Genomic DNA, 20,150 nt, shown 5'->3' on the forward strand with positions numbered 1-20,150 from the left:
ATTCAAAAGGACTGACTCGATCGAATTTCAATATGGAGTGTCTCTACTTAGTATGACTGGCTAATATTACACTCATTAAACTTCATAATAGACAACATTAGCTCATTAGTTTTTTAGTATAACTTTCACATTCATTTCAAGCAAATAGCTTTGCAAATGAAATAAAAAATAAAAGACGCATAAGTGCTGCATAGGAAACACTTGTATACTGCATTCTCTGCATAACTTCTTTTATCTAAATAAACAACATAATACACAAATATGTAAAATGGTCAACCACACTAGCCATTTCTTTAACGGCATATAGAGAGGTTTTGGGATTTATGTTTAGTTTGATTTTGATGGAACTACATATTAAGAACTGAAATACAAGACTCTATCTTGAAAATCTTTATTGCTTTACAACGGACACTCTCCTTATAAATAAGTCTTTTATACACCATGCCAAACCTATCAGATTTGATTAAAAAAGTTAAATAAACAACGTGAAAACCTCCCAAGCCTTGTTCGTTCAATGACTAAGGGATTTGTGTCTTACATTTGTTTTGGGACAATGAGAAAGCATTTATTTCTACGTAGACAGCAAAAGCATTCTATATCATTCACAACCAGTTGTAAATAATAAACAAGAAACCAAAGCTAAGTCAAGTTTGACATCTCAATCTGTGTCAACTTTAATAGTTAGTTGATAACTGGTGAACATTTTAAAGTGAAATACTAAAATCCGATCTTTTGTAGCAAGCAATGAGTGTTAGGTTGTTGATGACATTACCACCACATCCTTCTTTTGAGCATTCGAAATCCATCATGATCACGTTGAATTTCATATCAGTACTTCAATCGTCCTCAAGTTACAAAATTTAAATACTAATTTCCCGTAGACAACAACATCCATCGCTGCAATGATCAAGAGTGATTGAATATACCCAACAACTCAAAAAGGTTAAGATAATACCATGACAACAGTGCACAAAACTTCTACCAAGTTACTCTAAATTCACTTTTAATAAAATCACATCAATTGATGTTAACTTGGTTCTTTTGTTGGCCTCCATTTGGAAATCTCAGCAATTTAAAGATTGGATTTACTTTTTCAAATTTGAACTTCATGCAAGTTAATTTTCCACTAGACTCTAGATCATATATCAAATTACTTCTATTTTAATATAATTAAGAAGAAAATGACAAAGACAAAAACTTACAATTTAGCAATTGAAGATATATCAATTTAGTAATATTCTATAATTTATTTAAGCCTAACCGTGGCCTATCTATCAGAACTTTCACTAATTATTCATTTGTGTTTTTTATCAGTTTATTTGTGTGCTTTAACTCGGTCATTAATAGCAAATTAATGAAACAGGAAGTATTTTAACCTTCACACCAAGATCAAACCCGAAAATAAAATTTTGATCTCTTCCATTTTGTACATTCCTGCTTCATCCCTCCTTTTAATATTCAGAATCTTACCCCTCAAAGGGAGAATGGCCTTGCATCAAATATGCTCTGATAAATAGATGCACTTACATAACTCCAAATAATTCTGATAAAGTGCTCTACATGTCAGTAAACAAAATTCAAGTGATTAGATACAGGAAGTAGAAAAATGACCGTTAGTAGTATAAAAACCACATTCTCAATTTTATATTTCTACTCATCACAACATTACCTTAGTTATAATGTTTTCTTACACTCAAAAGGTAACATAAAGCTTTAATGACAACAACAAAACCAATGAGTGTGTTCGTCTGTCATGGCCTGAGAACTCAATCTTTTAGGCAATGTTATCAAATTGAGATTTCAGTTGTAAATCGCCAAGCATATTTTTGAATCATGAATCATAATTTGAATGGAGTAATAAGATTCAAAAGCAACTGAAATATACTTTTAAATACATCATATAGATAATATACCGTATCCACTCTAAACATATTAAACTAGACATAGATTAAATTACTAAGGGAAAATCTTACAAAATAAAATTATTAGTTATATGAGTTTGTGAAGCCTTTATTTTAAAAGAATGAAAATTGTTTCGGGGTAGGGACCAAGAGCCTACTAAAAGAACTCGTTCACTTCGCGATATCTTCCTTCTCTCCAATGACTTCAACTAAATCCACTCCTTAGCTCGATCGGTTGGGATGACGATCGGGGTACCTGTCTAAAATACTCCGATGCTTAAGTCAGAACGGACCGATCGGTGCGTCAGTATATCAGTTGTAATAAATGCGCAATTAAGATCCTTACCAACCTACCTTTGGGCCCTATTTATAGCTTTCGACATGGGCTTGTAATTAGGGTTTCTTAATCACGGCCCAATGATCCCTTAATGACGATTATTGACTCGTTTAACCGATAATCACTGGCTTAAGTTATATTACTGTGCGACCGATGGTCGCTTTGCTGGGTTAATGACGATATGCTTTCAACAAGCTAATAATGTGTTTTACCGATCGACCGTCAAGTATTTTATGAGGTCCGTCGCTGCTGTTCTACTGATGAACCGATGGACTCTCGCGGCCAAAGGGTCCGCTGTTATTGTTGTACCGATGAGCCGATGGGCCCTAGAGGTCAGAGGGTCCAACGTTGCTATTTTACCGATTGGCCGATGGGCCCTAGAGGTCAGAGGGTCCAACATTGCTATTTTACCGATTGGCCGATGGGCCCTAGAGGTCAGAGGGTCCAACGTTGCTATGTTACCGATTGGCCGATGGGTATGAATACGATTAAGTCTTGACTTGTATGTTTGACCGTTTGACCAATGGTATGACATTTTATCTGTTTGACCGATGGTCTTATGTTTTAACGATGCTTCATGACTATTCGTTTGACCGTAAGACCGATGGTCCCCTGAGGGTCTTATATTTAGCCGAGTGACCGATGGACATACAGTACAAAAATGAAACAACTAAATAGCTAAATGGTGTATGTGCATTGAATAAATAAGTGATTAATAAAGTAGTGGAATAATCAAATACAATAAGTTCATTAATATTCCTTCGATACTCTTCTTTAATGGAAACATGTATATTTTACCTGGAAGCGCCTGTCACACCCTTGCTTAGCACTTCCTTCAGCTGAATCACCTTTAACTATAAAGATTTCTGCAATATAATGGCAAAGAACATTCAATTCAAAGCACATTGTCCCCTCATCAAAAAGATTTGCAGAGACATAAGCTAATTTGACATGAATCAGATCCACGTACAAAAAACTTTAGAAAATCAAAATACTATATTTACTGCAATAATAGCATTATATAAGCATATAATCTTTGATTTAGATGAGAGAATATCCTTTAATTATGTATAATAAGTCTTTTGTTTTTCAAGGTTTCTAAACCACACACGCAAGTGACTTTTCTGACAACGTTCTGATAACTACCCGCCTAGTTCAGTTTTAAATATTTTGCTACATCCATCGATGTTTTTTTTTCATTTTACATGGTTATCTTCCAAAATTGGAATCAACGCAAGTTATAGGACTTTCAAAATTGGAAGCACATATGTCACATGTGATCAATATAAAAAGTTTCACATTTCAAGGGGGAAAATTTGCATATGCTTGTGTAAATTTTACTAAGAATAAAAATTTCGAACCACACTTAATTAATTCAATTTAGGATATCCACCTCACCCAATTTCATTTGGACTTTGTACCAAATATCAAAATTTGAAGTACAAGTCCAACTTAAAATTAAATTTTGACAGAAAAATAAATTTGAGTTGCGTAAATTTAATAAAGGGCTCAAAAACCAATTGAACAAAAAAATCATATTCCCACTAGGCCAACAAACCATCAAAAGAAACATAAAGAATTCATCAATAGCAACTCAAAATTTTCTTATGTGAACAAAGAAAGTCAAAGTCCACTTTGACAATTCTTTTTATGACGGGACAACTAAAAATATATTCATATGGATTTTCACAGTGAACTAAGAAAATCAAAGTATGATTCGATAATTTTAGGTAGAACAACTCAAAATATACCCTTATGAAACTTGCAATGTGTACGAAAAAGGCAAAGTGTAATTCGACAGTTTCATTTAGAGTGTAAACCTAAATCCTTTCAAAATTGAAGCCATAATTTTAACTCAGATTCTAAGGGTGAATAAAACAATTACAAAATATGATGATCTTAAATTTAATATAAAGCCAAATTATAATCTGACAATTTCACACGAAATTAGGCTCACAAACCATCACTGTTTCTTGAGATAACTAAACAGTTTCATTTTCCAAAAAGATTCAAAGACTTAACTCACATATACTCATACCTTATCCTGACTATGAATACATATTTTCAAAATTTGCTACCTTAGTCTCAGTGTGGTTGCACACCCAAGTTACATATCCAATATTTCAATTGTAATCTTTCAATATCATTCGAACTCTAGAAATATTCATACCTAGAATAAAGCATTCATTTCGCAACTAAATTATGAACAACAAATCAAATATAAGCATATGAAATTTGCATTTAGAATAAAAGTAATTTTGTAGGGCTTTCAAAAATTGAAGGCACAATATCAAACAAAGTTGTAGGGCTTTCAAAATTGGATGCATTATACCAACTCAAGTTATTGGACTTTCAAAATTAGAGGCACAACTGTTACCCACGATCAATACCCAAAGTTTGATGAAACATTTCAAAGGGACAACTTGAATACCCATCTAACCAAATTTCATTTGGCTTTCTAACCAATACCAAATATCAAAAGTTGAGGTACAAGCTCAGATAAATTAAACTAGACACAATTTTTTTTTTTTAGTAAATTTCATAATGAGGTCAACACCAACAATCTATACCTCATTGGACAAAAAATCATATTACCAACTTATAAGGGACAAATTAGATATAGTCATCCAAAGTCTTCAAAAATATTCAAAAATTGTTAACTAAATTTAGAATGCACGCCTAACATATTTACAAAATGAAGAAATATGAAGATTATAATCTGAAATCATTTTATTTTGAGCTAACACATCAAAAGATAGCTAAAGAATTCATCAACAATATGAATAACAAGAAGCAACTCAAAATTTTCTCATCTGAACAAAGAGAAGCCAAAGTGCACTTTGAATCAATAAAATCAAAGTACGATTCGATAATTTCAGGTGGAACAATGAAAACATACCCTTATGAAACTTGCACAGTGAAAAAAAAAACAAAGTGCTATTCGATAGTTCCATTTAGGGTGAATACCTAAACCTTTCAAAATTGGAGCCACAATTTCAACTATGATTTTAAGAGTGAATGAAACAATATATCATTTAAGATGTCAAATCCTTACAAAGATCAATAACAATTTATGTTTGTAATAAATTCAATATAAAGCCAAATTTATAATATGACAATTTCACATGAAATTAGGTTCATAAACCATCGTTGTTTCTTGTGATAACTAAACATTTTCATCTTGCGAAAAGATTTAAAGTGTTCACTCAGATATACTCACACCTTATCCTGACTATGAATACATATTTCAAAATTTGCTACCCAAGTCTTAGTGTGGTTGCACACTCAGTTACCCAACGAATATTTTAACTGTAATCCCAATATCATTCGGACTCAAGAAATTGTCAAAATTAGAATAAAGCATTCATCTCGCAAGTGAATTATGAGAAACAAATCAAACATAAGCATATGAAATTTGCATTGGGACAAAGATAGCTAAGGAATACATCAGTCATCTGAATAACAAGAGGCAACTCGATTTTCTCATGTGAAAAAAAGAAAGTCAAAGTGCACTTTGACAATTCTTTTTATGACAGGACAATTAAAAATATTCCCATACGGAATTTGCACAATGAACTAAGAAAATCAAAGTGCGATTTGATAATTCCAGGTGGGATAACTCAAAATATACCCGTATGAAACTTGCACAGTGAACCAAAAAAGCAAAGTGCTATTTAATAGTTTCATTTAGGATGTATAGCTAAACCTTTCAAAATTGAAGCCACAATTTCAACTCTTATTTTAAGAGCGAATAAAACAATATATCTTTAAGGTGTCAAATCCTTACAAAGATTAATAACAATTTATGTTGGCAATAAATTCAATATAAAAAGAGATTGTAATATGAGAATTTCGCACGAAATTAGGCTCACAAACCATAAATGTTTCTTTCGATAACTAACCATTTTCATCTTGTAAAAAGATTTAAACTGTTAACTCGGGATATACTCATACCTTGTCATGACTATGAATGCATATTTCAACTTTTGCTCCCTCAGTCTCAGTGTGGTTGCACACCCAATTACACAGTGAATATTCTAATCGTAATCTCAATATCATTCGGACTCAAGAAATTGCCAATAATAGAATAAATCATTCATCTCGCAAGTGAATTATGGGCAACGATTCAAATATAAGCATATGAAATTTGCATTGGGACAAAGATAGCTAAGGAATACATCAGCAGTCCGAATAACAAGACGCAACTCGCGCGAACAAAGAAAGTCAAAGTGCACTTTGACAATTCCTTTTATGACGGGACAATTAAAAATATTCCCACACGGAATTTGCACAGTGAACTAAGAAAATCAAAGTGCGATTTGATAATTCCAGGTGGGATAACTCAAAATATACCCGTTTGAAACTTGCACAGTGAACCAAAAAAGCAAAGTGCTATTTGATAGTTCCATTTAGGTTGTATACCTAAACCTTTCAAAATTGGAGCCACAATTTCAACTCTTATTTTAAGAGCGAATGAAACAATATATCTTTAAGGTGTCAAATCCTTACAAAGATCAATAACAATTTATGTTGACAATAAATTCAATATAAAAACAGATTGTAATATGAGAATTTCGCAGGAAATTAGGCTCACAAACCATCATTGTTTCTTTTGATAACTAAACATTTTCATCGTGTAAAAAGATTCAAACTGTTAACTTGAGATATTCTCATACCTTGTCATGACTGTGAATACATATTTCAACTTTTGCTCCCTCAGTCTTAGTGTGGTTGCACACCCAGTTACATATCCAATATTCTAATTGTAATCTCAATATCATTCAGACTCAAAAAATTGCCAATAATAGAATAAAGCATTCTTCTCGCAAGTGAGTTATGAGCAACAAATCAAATATAAGAATATAAATTTTGCATTGGAATTCGCACATTAAACCAAGATAATTAAAGGGTAAATAGAGAATTTCATATGGTCTAACTCAAAACATGCCCTTACAGAACAATGTGATTCAAAATAATCAAAGTGTTATTTGGCAATTTCATTTTTGGTGGTTGCCCAACTCAGGTTGTCAAATACATACAAAGATAAAAAACAATCTTTGTTATCCATAAATTTAGTATAAAGCCCAATTGTAATCCATCAATTTCACACAAAATGATGCTCACAAACCATCATTGTTTCTTGTGAGAGTTAAAATTTTTCATCATGCAATACGATTCAAAGTGTTAACTATAGTCATCTCCTATTCTGACTATGAATAAATAATGTTACAGCATTATTCTTGTGCTCCCTCAGTCTCAATGTGGATGCACACCCAAGTTGTTAAGCCAATATTTCAGTTATAATATCTCTATCATCCAAGCTCAAGAAAGTGTCATACACAGAATAATGCATTTATTTTGCAATTGTATTATAAGCAACAACTCAAATATAAACATATGAAATTTGCATTCCAAATGAAAGGAATTCTATAGGGCTTTCAAAATTGGAGGCACAATATTAACTCAAGTTATAGGACTTTCAAAGTTGGAGGAACAATATCAACTCATATTTAAAATTGAAGGGATATTATCATGTCAGTTATCTAGTGTGCATAAAACAATATATTTGTAAGATGTCAAATCAATACAAGGATTAAAAACATATTTCTAAGCAACAACTCAAATATAAACATCTAAAATTTTAATTCTGATTTAAAATTACAAAAAAAAAAACATGTCGTTGAAAAGAATTGCAACAAAAGGAGTCAATGTTACCTAGCTTGAAGATGGTACAACAATGAGAAGAAAACTTTGCTTAAGGACTGCAAATACAAGGATGTTGGAACTGCAAAGAGACAATATCGTTAAGAATGCAGTAACAACCCAATAAAGAACTAAAATTTCAATTGACTAATGGTATATTTGTACACTAAAATAAACAGTTAAAAAATGAATTGGTTAGAATGAATAATTATGAACTTCTAACACATGTAATAAACATTTATCATATCTCAAGAATTAAATTGACATGAACAATATAATGTGAACATCAAACATTTATAAAGAAACATAAATGTGCTTTAAATTCCTTTCACCACACTTCCAACCAAATTCAACAATAATTTATAAATTGAAAAAAAAAAACTCACAAAAAGGAATAGAATTTATAGAATGGACATTCTTTGTCACCTTTACGTTCTATTTCTAGGTTTCATTATTTGAAATCATGTACATGTTTTTAATAATGAGAGAACCATATCTTTTAATATGTTAATCGCATAGTTTACCTTACTAGAACTGCCTTGACCAAACACCTCCATGCAGGAATAACCAACAGAAAGGTAAATTTTTCATTCTGCAATTTTTCATTCGTACCTAGGATGCAACGAGGCATAGATGGATAAATATATAGAAAAAGAAATAACAGACTTGTATATTTCATTCGCAACAATGAGATGTGATTCTTAAATTCATGCTCAACACAACCAATCTTTTACTCAAGTAATGTGGTTTTGCTCTAATTCATTAAATATACAATCACATAATTCTAATCATAATATCACACTTACATTCCTAACCAAAATAATAACACATCACAATTATTCTACAAGATATAAACATATTTATGAATAATATAATCCTAAGTTCAAGAATTCATAACTAATTCATCAAAAATCATTCACTAAAATTTATCACAATATTAATCTAAAAAAAAATTATAATCCCAACAAAAATTAAGGTTATCACCCTCTATAATCCTAAATATCAACAAATTCAAATCAATACAAAAGTGAAGTTGTCCCACTAATTAAAAAATCAATATTAAATTTATAGAAAAAGGTTTAGGAGTAAAGTCTCTTTTGCAACCACATTGAGACTAAGGGAGTAAAATTTGAAATATATATTCATAGTCGTGATAATGTATGAGTCAAATTCAATTGGATACAAAAAAAAATCCATTCGAAATTGTCAAGAAAAGATATATTTTGAAGTGAAGTATTTTGGAGAGAATTGGGGAGAATATGATTAGAGTATGTTATGTGTAATGTAATAAGGCTTGTATTTTTGAAACATGCATATATTTAACTGCAGCTATAGATCTGTCTCTAACTTTATTGCAGTCATATTTGTTCAGGATAACAAACACATAACATGTTGTGTGAATTTTTACAAATTTTCTATTGAAAATTGTAAAAAAAGAATAAGCACGATAATTTCTTGAAAATACCGTATAGTATTGGTATTCTATATCTATATAGATATGGATAAGATACTTGATTAGATAATATCTGTGTAACAGATCAAATTGATATTCTAGGGTTTACATATATTGAAAGTTGCTGTTATAATTAGAATGAACAAAGTTAAAAAAAAAAAGCAATATTGATTGGTTATGTATCAATTTTTATTTTCTGATCTCATTAAGAAAAAAAAAATTTCTATTCAAATATTCAAGAATAATTCATAAAAGAATAGTTAACGGTTGCGATTTGTCTCAAGATTGTTTTTCAATTTTTCAATAGAAAGAAAAGGGGGGAGTATTCTCAAAAACTTCATATCTATATTTTTATTGGCGGCATGGCCGAGTGGTAAGGCGGGGGACTGCAAATCCTTTTTCCCCAGTTCAAATCCGGGTGTCGCCTGATCGATAAGAAACTGTAAATGAAAGATTATATTACGTTTTTTTAGAAAACTTTTTTTCCAACAGAAGCAAGCGAGGGAAAAGGAGTCTTGAGAATTGCGTTTGATTCGAAATTATAAGCATCAGTAGCTTAAAAAATGTTGTAAATATTTTTGTCTCGAATTCAAGGAAAGATTCTAGTAGTGAAAAGGAATCCATAAATTTAGAAATGATAGTTCGTTCACTACACAACTATTGTAGTGTCTGTCTCCTGACTGGGTCTTTTATTAGATTGGATTAAGAATAAGTCGGATAGGAAAGTCCATTTTTAGGTAGAGAAAAGGCAGAAGAAAAACCTTCTATACAGACTAATTTAAAGTTTATGAGTGCTAACACTTTGAATCATTTTGCAAAATGAAAATGTTTAATTATCACAAGAAACAATTATAGTTTGCGAGTCTAATGTTGTGTGGAATTGTCAGATTACAATTTGGATTTATTTTAAATTTATGATCAACAAAACTTGTTATTTCTTTGTATGAATTTGACATCCTATAGAACTATTATTTTATTCGCTCTTAGAATCTGAGTTGAAGTTCTGTTTTTAATTTTAAAAACCTTATTACCTTAGTTGAGCATACACCATCAATGGAACGGTTAAATAACACTTTGTTTTTTTGGTTCATAGTGCACGACACGTTCTATAAGGGTATATTTTGAGTTATCTCACTTGAAATTACCATATCGCACATTGATTCTCTTAATTCACTGTGCAAAATCACTATGGGTATATTTTTAGTTGTCACATCATAAAAAGAATTGTCAAAGTGCACTTTGACTTTATTTGTTCACATGAGAAAATTGAGTTGTTGATATTTGATATGCTTATATTTGATTTGTTGCACATAATTCATCAGACCAGTGAAAAGCAATAAACCAAATCTAAACATCTGAAATTTGTGTTGGGACAAAGATAGCTAAATAATTCATCAAGAGTTCAAATAACAAGAGACAACTCAATTTTCTCATGTGAACAAATAAAGTCAAAATGCACTTTGACAATTCTTTTTATGAAGTAACAACTAAAAATATACCCATAATGATTTTGCACAATGAATTCAGAAAATCAAAGTGCGATCTGATAGTTTTAAGTAGAACAACTCAAAATATACTTTGATAAAACGTGCACTGTGAACCAAAAAAGCAAAGTTTTATTCAACAATTTCATTTAGAATGTATACCTAATTCAGGTAATAGAACTTTCAAAATTAAAGTCACAATTTCAACTCAAATTCTAAGAGCGAATAAAACAATAGTTATGTAAGATGTCAAATCCATACAACGATAAATAACAATTTATGTTTACCATAAATTCAATATAAATCAAAATTGTAATTTGACAATTTCACACGAAATTAGACTCGAAAACCATAATTGTTTCTTGTGATAACGAAACATTTTCATCTTACAAAATGATTCAAAGTATTAACTCGAATATACGCATACCTTGTGATGACTATGAATACATATTTCAAATTTTGCTCCCTCAGCCTCAATGTGGTTGCACACCTAGTTACACAATGAAAATTGTAATCTCAATATAATTCAGACTCAAAAGATTGTAAAAAATAGAATAAAGCACTCATCTCGCAAGTGAATTATGAGCAACAAATCAAATATAAGCATAAGAAATTTGCATTGAGAAAAAGAAAGTCAAAGTGCACTTTGACAATTGTTTTTATGATAGAACAACTAAAAATATTCTCATGAAATTTGCACAGTGAACTAAGAAAATCAAAGTACGAATCGATAATTTCAGGTGGGATAACTCAAAATATACTCGTATGAAACTTGCATAGTAAAATCTGAGAATTTCGCACAAAATTAGCATCACAAACCATCGTTATTTCTTGTGATAACTGAACATTTTCATCTTGTAAAAAGATTCGGAGTGTTAAGTCATATATACACATACCTTATCCTAACTATGAATACATATTTCAAAATTTCCTACCTCAATCTCAATGTGCTTGCACACCCAAGTTACACATCGAATATTTCAATTGTAATCTTTTAATATCTTTCGAACTCAATAAATAGTCATAAATAGAATAAAGCATTCATCTCGCAACTAAATTATGAACAAAAAATCACATATAAGCATTTGAAGATTTGAAGTACATATAAAGACTCACCATATTGATAGCTTCATGTCTTGTGATATTTCCAATCTCGTTTTCCAGCTTTAAAAATTCATGAGACCTATAAGAATTAACTAATAGACATAACATTTCAATTTATTGGTTGGCTTGGCAGTATCATTTTCATGTATTTTGTGAATACAAGAACAAGAGTGCCGAATCATCTGTTAATTTAAGAATGTCTATTGATTGGTCCCTAAACACTTCTCTAAAGGGAAAAAAACATGTAAAACAGTATATTGTATACCAGTCAACATTATATTAATACAATAATAAGTTTGCAAAAATAAAAAAGAAGAATGTTAGTGAAGAACAATGACACAACCCCAGTTTATTTTATACTTTCTCTAATTTTTTAAAAACAAAATGTCGATGAATCTTCTTCCAACTTTTATCATCCAAAAATAAGAATAATAATAATAACAATATATTTCCATTTAAATAGGAAACGAAAATCGAAAATATCATCACAGTATTAGAGCAAAATGGCTTATTTAACATCAATTTTGACAATGGTAGAAAAATCCCTCATACGATAAACCTAGTTTGGGAAGGAAATACAATCTCATCTTTACACGTATTAGTGCAAAATGGCTTATTTAACATCAATTTTGACAATGGTAGTAAAAACCCTAATACGATAAACCTAGTTTGGGAAGGAAATACAAAAAAGACATGAAGTAATTCCATCTTTACACGTACATCATCTTATCTCAGGAAATTATGTATAGCTACTATTTTATAGGAAGGAAAATGAGAAACAACGAATGTTAAAAAAAGCTGAGAGTACAAATATATAAGAAAAGGCTAGAGAGACGAATTTAAAAAGAAAATAATGCTTGATGGTTGTAGTGGATATGTCATGATGCCATAATTATTAAGTCATTCAACACGTAAAATTTGGTAATAATGCATTTTCTTAAATTGTGTCGAACGACTAGGGGATTATCAAGAGTAAATTTTTCAATATCTATAGAACTTTATCAGAGAAAATTGATTAGAAAAAAACAAAAAATATCCCTATAACTAAGGCCAATCTCTCATTACATTATATAAATCGCAATCTTGCATATTCTCATTGTTCTTCTATCAAGGAAACACTACCAGATGAAACAAAGTTGCGAAGAATTTTGAACAGACATGGTTTTATTATCTCTCACCCGCACCATTTCTTCCTTCTTGAAACTATTCTAGCTGGCTTCGATGGCAAGCCAATTTAAATTACATAACACCAAACCAACAAACTTTTGATAAATCATCAATTAAAGGGATATTCTAAAGTATAGACGTAAAAGAAACTATCAAGTCAAAACTCCTTACCATACTCAAGTTGAAAAACAAATCCATTTATATGAATAAGGTCAAAAAGACAGAAAGAAAAATTGTTTAACTGGGTTTCGCGCAACACAGAAGCCTAAACTCCTAATTCATTGATCCAGAAAAATTGCTACCTTCGAAAGCTTAGGCAGTGGTAGCCGCTCCTCTCTGCCTGGGTGCAGCTTCGGTACCTGATTCAAAACTACCACGTTAGCAAAAACCCTAAACCAAAACCCAAAAGTAAACACTCAAATACTTAACCGATTATACCCTCTCTGAAGCCGCTCTTGAATCTGCGAGGCACGTGACGCAGATACCTCATTCTTCCCGTTCCGGTGGTCTTTCTCCTAATGGCCTTGACGCTCCAGTTATCTGAAACCATCGACCAATCAAGAACACATCTTTAACACAAACCCTAAATTTAATAAGTAAAAGAGTTACATTTTCTGGAGGTGGAAACTGCGACGGCCACATCTAACACAGAGGGTGTGGGTCTTGTTCTTCCTCTTACCGAAACTCCCTGTTCCCTTCCCCTGCACTCATGCAAAATCCAAACACCATCAGAATCAGATTCATATCATGTCTACACAGTAAACGTAAAAAGACGATACCATTGATTGTAGCCGTTGGGCAGAAACCCAGTTGCCTGAGAGAATTTATATGAAAACTAATTGCCGCGAAAGGATCGAATATATGTGCCGGTTAAGTTATTTTTGTATTTGGGCCTACGGCCCAATTATATAGCGGTGCCAAACAAAATAAAAAAAAAGTTGAGTTAATACAAATAGAAAATATATAGAATTTAAGCTATATGCTATTATTAAATTCAATGAGATAAAATTCTTCAAAATTCTGTTTAATTCGTATCTTACCTAAATCTTTGGAAAGAAAAAATTTATAGGATAAATAATTTTGTAAGTTTATTTTTAGAATTAATCTCGTAAATTTATTTGACTTTATATTTTGTTATATCAAATAAAATAACAAATTCTTCTTTTTGTAACATATCTCTTACATCTGTCATATATCTTATATCTTTCATATTTTAATAATTTTTTAATTTTTTTCAACATTCATAATATTTTATACTATAATTATATTATATGACTTCTAATATTTCATATTGTAATATGACTATTAATATCTCATAAGTTCGCATTCCAATTAAGTTTACATCGAACTCTCAAAATCAAAAAGTAGACTTAAGCAAATATTTACTATATTAAATATTGTCTATTTTTAGACCTGGTAAATATGTCTATTTTAAAAGAGAATATTTATATATAAAGATAAAAAATTGGAATTACATGTTTTGGAAGTATGGGAAAATATTTCCGTAATTTCTAAAACAAGTTGTAACACGTAAAACATAATTTTTAAACATATGAAATGGGTTTTTTTAAACATAATTTTTAGAATAAAGTTTTCAAAACATATGAAAAACGTTCGAAACTATTTTATGGGAACAAAATCATTAGAATAAATTTTGTAAAACATGAAATATGTTTTGAAGAATTTTTTCCACCACATGTTCTCTTTTTTTTCTTCTTTATTTGCATCATCGATAACGTAGATGATATATGATTTAATGAAGGAGAGTAATCTTTTTGGGTTAAATATGTTTTTTTTAGTTAAAATATTTTTTAGTCCTAATTTTCGTCAAGTTTTGTCAAATAAGTCATAATTTTGATGTTGTGTTCAAATAGGTCTCAATTTTCGTCAATTTTGTTCAATTTGATCCTTTTTTGCTAACACTGTTTAAATTATTAACGGATGTGAACACTAACTGTCACGTATCACTTTGTGGTTTTTTTTTTTAGTTTTTTTTTTTTAAATGTCCACGTGCCAATACAACGTGTCATATGTCAAAGTCAATATTCTATATTCAATTTGGTTCCTATATTTATTTTTTTTTCAATTTAGTCCTAATAAATTTTAAATCTTTCAATTGAGTCATTGATAAATTTTTTTAGTTTATTGAGTACTTAATAAATTTTTTTTTTTTCAATTGAGCTCCCGTTTGTTAATATTTTCTGATTATTAAGGGATGTTAATTTTAAGGGATGTTAATTTTAAAGGAATAATCATGTTATTATCTTGTCGTATCACATTGATGAGTTGTCACCACATGTTATTTTATTATTTTAAAATTTATAATTTTACAATTTATGATTTTATAATTTTTAAATTTATAAATTATATGAATTTTTTATTAAATAATTATACAATTTTATGTTGTAATCATTTTATTATTTTCTATTAAAATTGAATAATTAAAATAATCATGATTTTATTATTTAAATTAAAATATAACATATCATAATTTTTATATTTCATAAATTCGTAATAAAAACTCGTGGTAAGATAAAAACATAAAATTAAAACTTCTATTTAAAATAAAATCCTAATTAAATTAATAAATTTTTCAAGAAAATTAATACATAGTTTTTTATATCTACAAAATTTATATGAATTTTCTCAAATAATACTTTTATTTAACCAAATGGAGTTTTAGTTGTTTGTGAGACAAAATAAAATATTGCATCAAATCCTTGGACAATTAAAATTTTATTATTTTAATTCAAAGTTGTATAATTATAATGATTTTATTATTTGAATAAAAATTGAAAACATATCATAGTTTAAAATTTTAAAAAATCATAATTTTATAATTATATACTTTTGAATTAAAATATTGAAATACTAAATTTATAAAACTATAAAATTATACAATTATACAATTATGAAATTCTAAAATCAAAAAATAAAATAATAACATAATATTATGATGATAATAATAAAAATAGAAAAATTAATAACAATAAAAAAATAAAAATTTAATAATAATTATAATAATAATAACTATGATAATAACAATTATATTTATAACCATCTTAACCATTTCTTCCGTCTTCTTATAATCATGACTTAAGTACTCATTTTTGTCCCGAATAATTTTAAATATTAACAACCTCTCCCATGAGATTTGATGTGTAATTCTACATATATACTAGTAATGTTAATCACTTTCATCCGATGTGGAACTTCAACCTCATTGAATAATAACAAACTTTTTTCACTAAGATTTGATGTGTAATTTTACTTTGACTTAATTAATTGGAACATACATAGTTTAGTTCCAAAATTTCAAAATGGTACCCACTTTTAAGCTTGTTTTAATTTAGTACTGAAATTCGAAACGCATTTAATAATGTGCCACATGTCAGTCTCTAGTTTTTTTTTATTCTTTTTTTTTATTTTTTTTAATTTTCTTAATTTTTTTTTGAAAATAAAAATTCCACATGTCAAATTCTTGGTGGGACACGTGATATTGTCAATGCCACGTGGAGTGGCGGAACTAGGATGTGACAGGGGGAGCCACGGCTCCCCCATTTTTTTTTTTGAATTTTTTTTATATATATTTATATATTTTTTAAAATTATATTATATATTATTTATATTAAAATTATATTATGGAAAATTATAATAAAAGATAAAATAAAAATTTTTAATAGAGACATTCATTTATAAAAGAGATTAGGGTTTTTTTTCTGACTATAAGATCTTTTCATCATGTAAATTATCATGAAAGTCTCTGAAGAGAGATAAATACAAAGGTTGAGAAATAGAGGTTGGAAACACATAGATTGAGATTCATGTATACATTCTTACATGATCTATCACAAATCAAGGTTAATATCTTATTAGGATTTATGTATGTTAGTTTATGATTCTTTTTAGGATGTTTCTTCCAAATTAAGTTTATCCCAAATTAATATAACCCCTAATTATTATTTTAGGGATTCTTTTATGAAATTGGTATGAACCCTAATTATAATTTTTCCTAAATTATTATAATCCTTAATTATGAAATTTAGGGATTTTGTGTTTTTCGCTACCTATGGTAATTTTTTTTAAGTTTTGAATTTATACAGTATTGCTTATTTAATTAAAGTAGTATGAGTTTTGTTATGTTTTGCATTGTGATAATTGTGATTTGTGAATATAAATTTTATTTTTTCTAAATAGGTAAGAGGTGATAAATTTATATTAGAAAGATTATGATAAAAAGTAAAAAAATTGATTTTTTTTTTCAAAGAGGAAGGTTTGTGATGAAGATGAAAAAGAAATGCATTTACGTTAACTAAGCTTGAGAAATTTAATAAGAACCAAGAATTTAAGACAATATAAAACAAATCTCTAAAGTTATTAGAGTTACATATAATGAATTTAACAATTCAATAGAACGTGATCTGGGAAAAACGACATCAAATTTGACAATACCACCAAATCAAATTGATGAAATACGAATGACTTATCTAAAATAGTATTCATGAATTGGTATCATGATATAATAACGAATGATAGTAATATTTTTTTGAATTCTACTATTATATGTGTTTGTTATAAGAAGAGGAAATGAAGAGAAAAAAATGAATAATTTTTTTTCTAAAAAAAATTATATATAACAAATCTAATTATATACAACTATTTTAAAAATTAATTATATATTTATTATTCATCTTAACTTAAATTTCTTGAAAATTAAAAAATGCAAACACACATGTAACTGTTCGCTAGTAATTATAATAATAATAATTATAATTATAATTATAATAATAATAATTATTATTATAATAACTATAATAATAATTATTATTATTATTATAATAATTAATGACATATATAACCGTAAATATATTAACTCTTAAGATAATAATAATAATAGTTAATCATTTGCAAGCAAGCGCGAGAGAAGCAAGCAAAGTAGAAGCTTTGCCAGAAGCAAGACGGGGAAGCAGAGCTGTCGTATAAGCGGTAGCTTCCCCCGACCTACTAAACAAAAATGCAACAGAAGCAAAGGCACGACCGAGACGGAACCGCCGATCATAAGTTCCAGGTGGGAGATCTACTGTGGTTAAAGTTGCCTAAGGAAATCTCTTTCCTGTGTCATATCTATAGTTTCGGATATCAAACCGGACGGTATCGTATATGAAGAAAAGTATTTGGAAGTGCTCAAGGCCCACTTTTCATTCAAATTCCCCATAGCTAGAACTCACTGTTGGGCGAAGGTCAGGTTTAGGCCCAACTCGCCTGCATCGACAGCAAAGGAAACTGGCAGGGAAATAGATGCCCCATTTTTTCTCCTCGAACTGTCGCATACAATAAGGATCACACTCTAGGAACAGAGAGAAGGCGTGAATCCTCTGCGGCCAACCAGGAGTAATAGCGGGTATGGGCAAAAATCCACCTCTTATGGTCGGGGGCGGGGACGGAAGTAAGAGAAAGCTGGTAATCGAATAAGTAGTGAGTAGTAAGGCTGACGGTGAGTAAAACGAACATGGGGGCTATGGAGCTTGTTGAACCAGTGAATGTTTCGGTCCGGCCTTCCAGTTACGAAGCGGATTGTGTTACACCCTTCCCCTGTAAGACTCCCCTCACCTGAGCCAATTCACTGTTGCCGACCTTGCTTCACTCCACCTCGCTCCCTATCGGCTAAAGCATAAAGGAGCGTGAAGAAAATAGAAAGCAAGAAGAGGAAAAGGCATGACCAGAAGAATTGTGTGAAATAAGTGAATTTATCCAGTTGAGGCATGATTGATTGAGAAAGAATGATTCCCTCCGGACAGAAAGAGAGTCCCTTCATGTAGGAGTAGTGAGTGATATGTGGCCCAAAACAAAGGTTCTAAGAGTCAAGTAATAAATGGCCTATTAACTTATTGAGGCTCTCTCCGATTTTCTCATCTGACTCTAAATCATTCTTAAAATAGCTTACTGTGGAGCATATATTGGGAATGAAGGAGACGCTAGTCTTACTCGGATGCCTTATTAAAATAGCTTTTCAACCATTTTTGCTCGTGCTAGTGCCCCCAGAAATTCTTGGATTTCTTGCAATATGAGATTGAATGCCATAACTCTTATTTGTATTTTACTTCTTATTGGTGCCCAAGCAACTGCTATTTGAACAACGGATTCAGCCATTGAAGATCTACAACTTATGACTCCACTGGCCGGAAAGGCAACCCAACGAAAAGAGTCTTAGTCCAGCTTCGTCCCAAAGCTTGGAGATGCCAGGGGCTGAAAAAGTGGGAGTTACAGTATGATCATCATAGATTATTAATGCGTGCATTCCATTATCGCGGAAATATTCCCCCATGGCACACCCAGAATATGGGGCCAGAAATTGCAGCTATCCAATACCCCCCGCTGGCCATCGGGGACCGAGTGGTAAGGCCATGATCCGCAGGGGAACGGATCACTCATTATCGCTGAATTCACTCTTCTAGCTTCTGCCATTGAAGCAATCCCGAGATCTTTAAAATTCCCCACAAAATGAAACCCCGCGCGCTCATCTAGTTCGGCGCGACGAGTGTTGTCATCCAGTAAAGTATGGGAAAGGTCAGGGGCGGGGGGCTCTGCAGGGCGTCAAAGAGTCTCCCACTAACTCATGCCAAACCCTTATGAAGGTATCCGACTTTTTCCAATTCAGCCTTTGTGTCCCTTCAATGCTTTTATAAGACTAAAACTCTTCTCGCCGGCTCACGGGACTCGTAAAAATGTGTTCACGTAACGTAATAGGTCGTTGCTTGCTGCTTGCTGGCTAACGCACCTTACTAGCCTACGTAAGCACTACTAATAAGTCTTCTCATCTCTAAGCCAGCTAATTTCTCACAAGCTACGCACCTTTGTGCCACGTGATAGGTCTTGTCTTGTTGATAACCTGGAGACCGGCGAAGACTGCGCTCCAGCTGGTGGTGAAGGAAAGGGGGAAGGAACTATAGAATAGAAGGAGCTGGACATGAACCGTCACGGTCTTTCCTTGAAAAAGTTCA

At 30.7% G+C, this 20,150-nt stretch overlaps 1 long non-coding RNA gene and 1 other non-coding gene across 6 annotated transcripts; one reads left to right on the forward strand and one right to left on the reverse strand.

Moving 5' to 3' along the window:
* Positions 1 to 539: 539 nt before the first annotated feature.
* LOC114183732 lies at positions 540 to 13,985 on the reverse strand. Of its 5 annotated transcripts, none has more exons than XR_003604505.1 (9): positions 13,929 to 13,985; positions 13,759 to 13,850; positions 13,588 to 13,689; positions 13,452 to 13,508; positions 11,995 to 12,061; positions 11,306 to 11,368; positions 8,466 to 8,553; positions 7,954 to 8,023; positions 540 to 3,104 (listed from the first exon to the last, which is right to left on the reverse strand). It is a non-coding gene; the product is annotated as an uncharacterized LOC114183732 (long non-coding RNA). The 5 variants fall into 5 exon arrangements; XR_003604503.1 differs by having other exon boundaries at positions 540 to 1,556; positions 3,037 to 3,104; positions 13,759 to 13,937; XR_003604504.1 differs by having other exon boundaries at positions 540 to 897; positions 1,377 to 3,104; positions 13,759 to 13,937.
* TRNAC-GCA lies at positions 9,751 to 9,821 on the forward strand. Its single transcript has one exon. It is a non-coding gene; the product is annotated as a tRNA-Cys (tRNA).
* Positions 13,986 to 20,150: the final 6,165 nt, after the last annotated feature.

Source organism: Vigna unguiculata, chromosome 5 (genome assembly GCF_004118075.2).
Source record: "Vigna unguiculata cultivar IT97K-499-35 chromosome 5, ASM411807v1, whole genome shotgun sequence".
NCBI classification, from domain to species: Eukaryota; Viridiplantae; Streptophyta; class Magnoliopsida; order Fabales; family Fabaceae; genus Vigna; species Vigna unguiculata.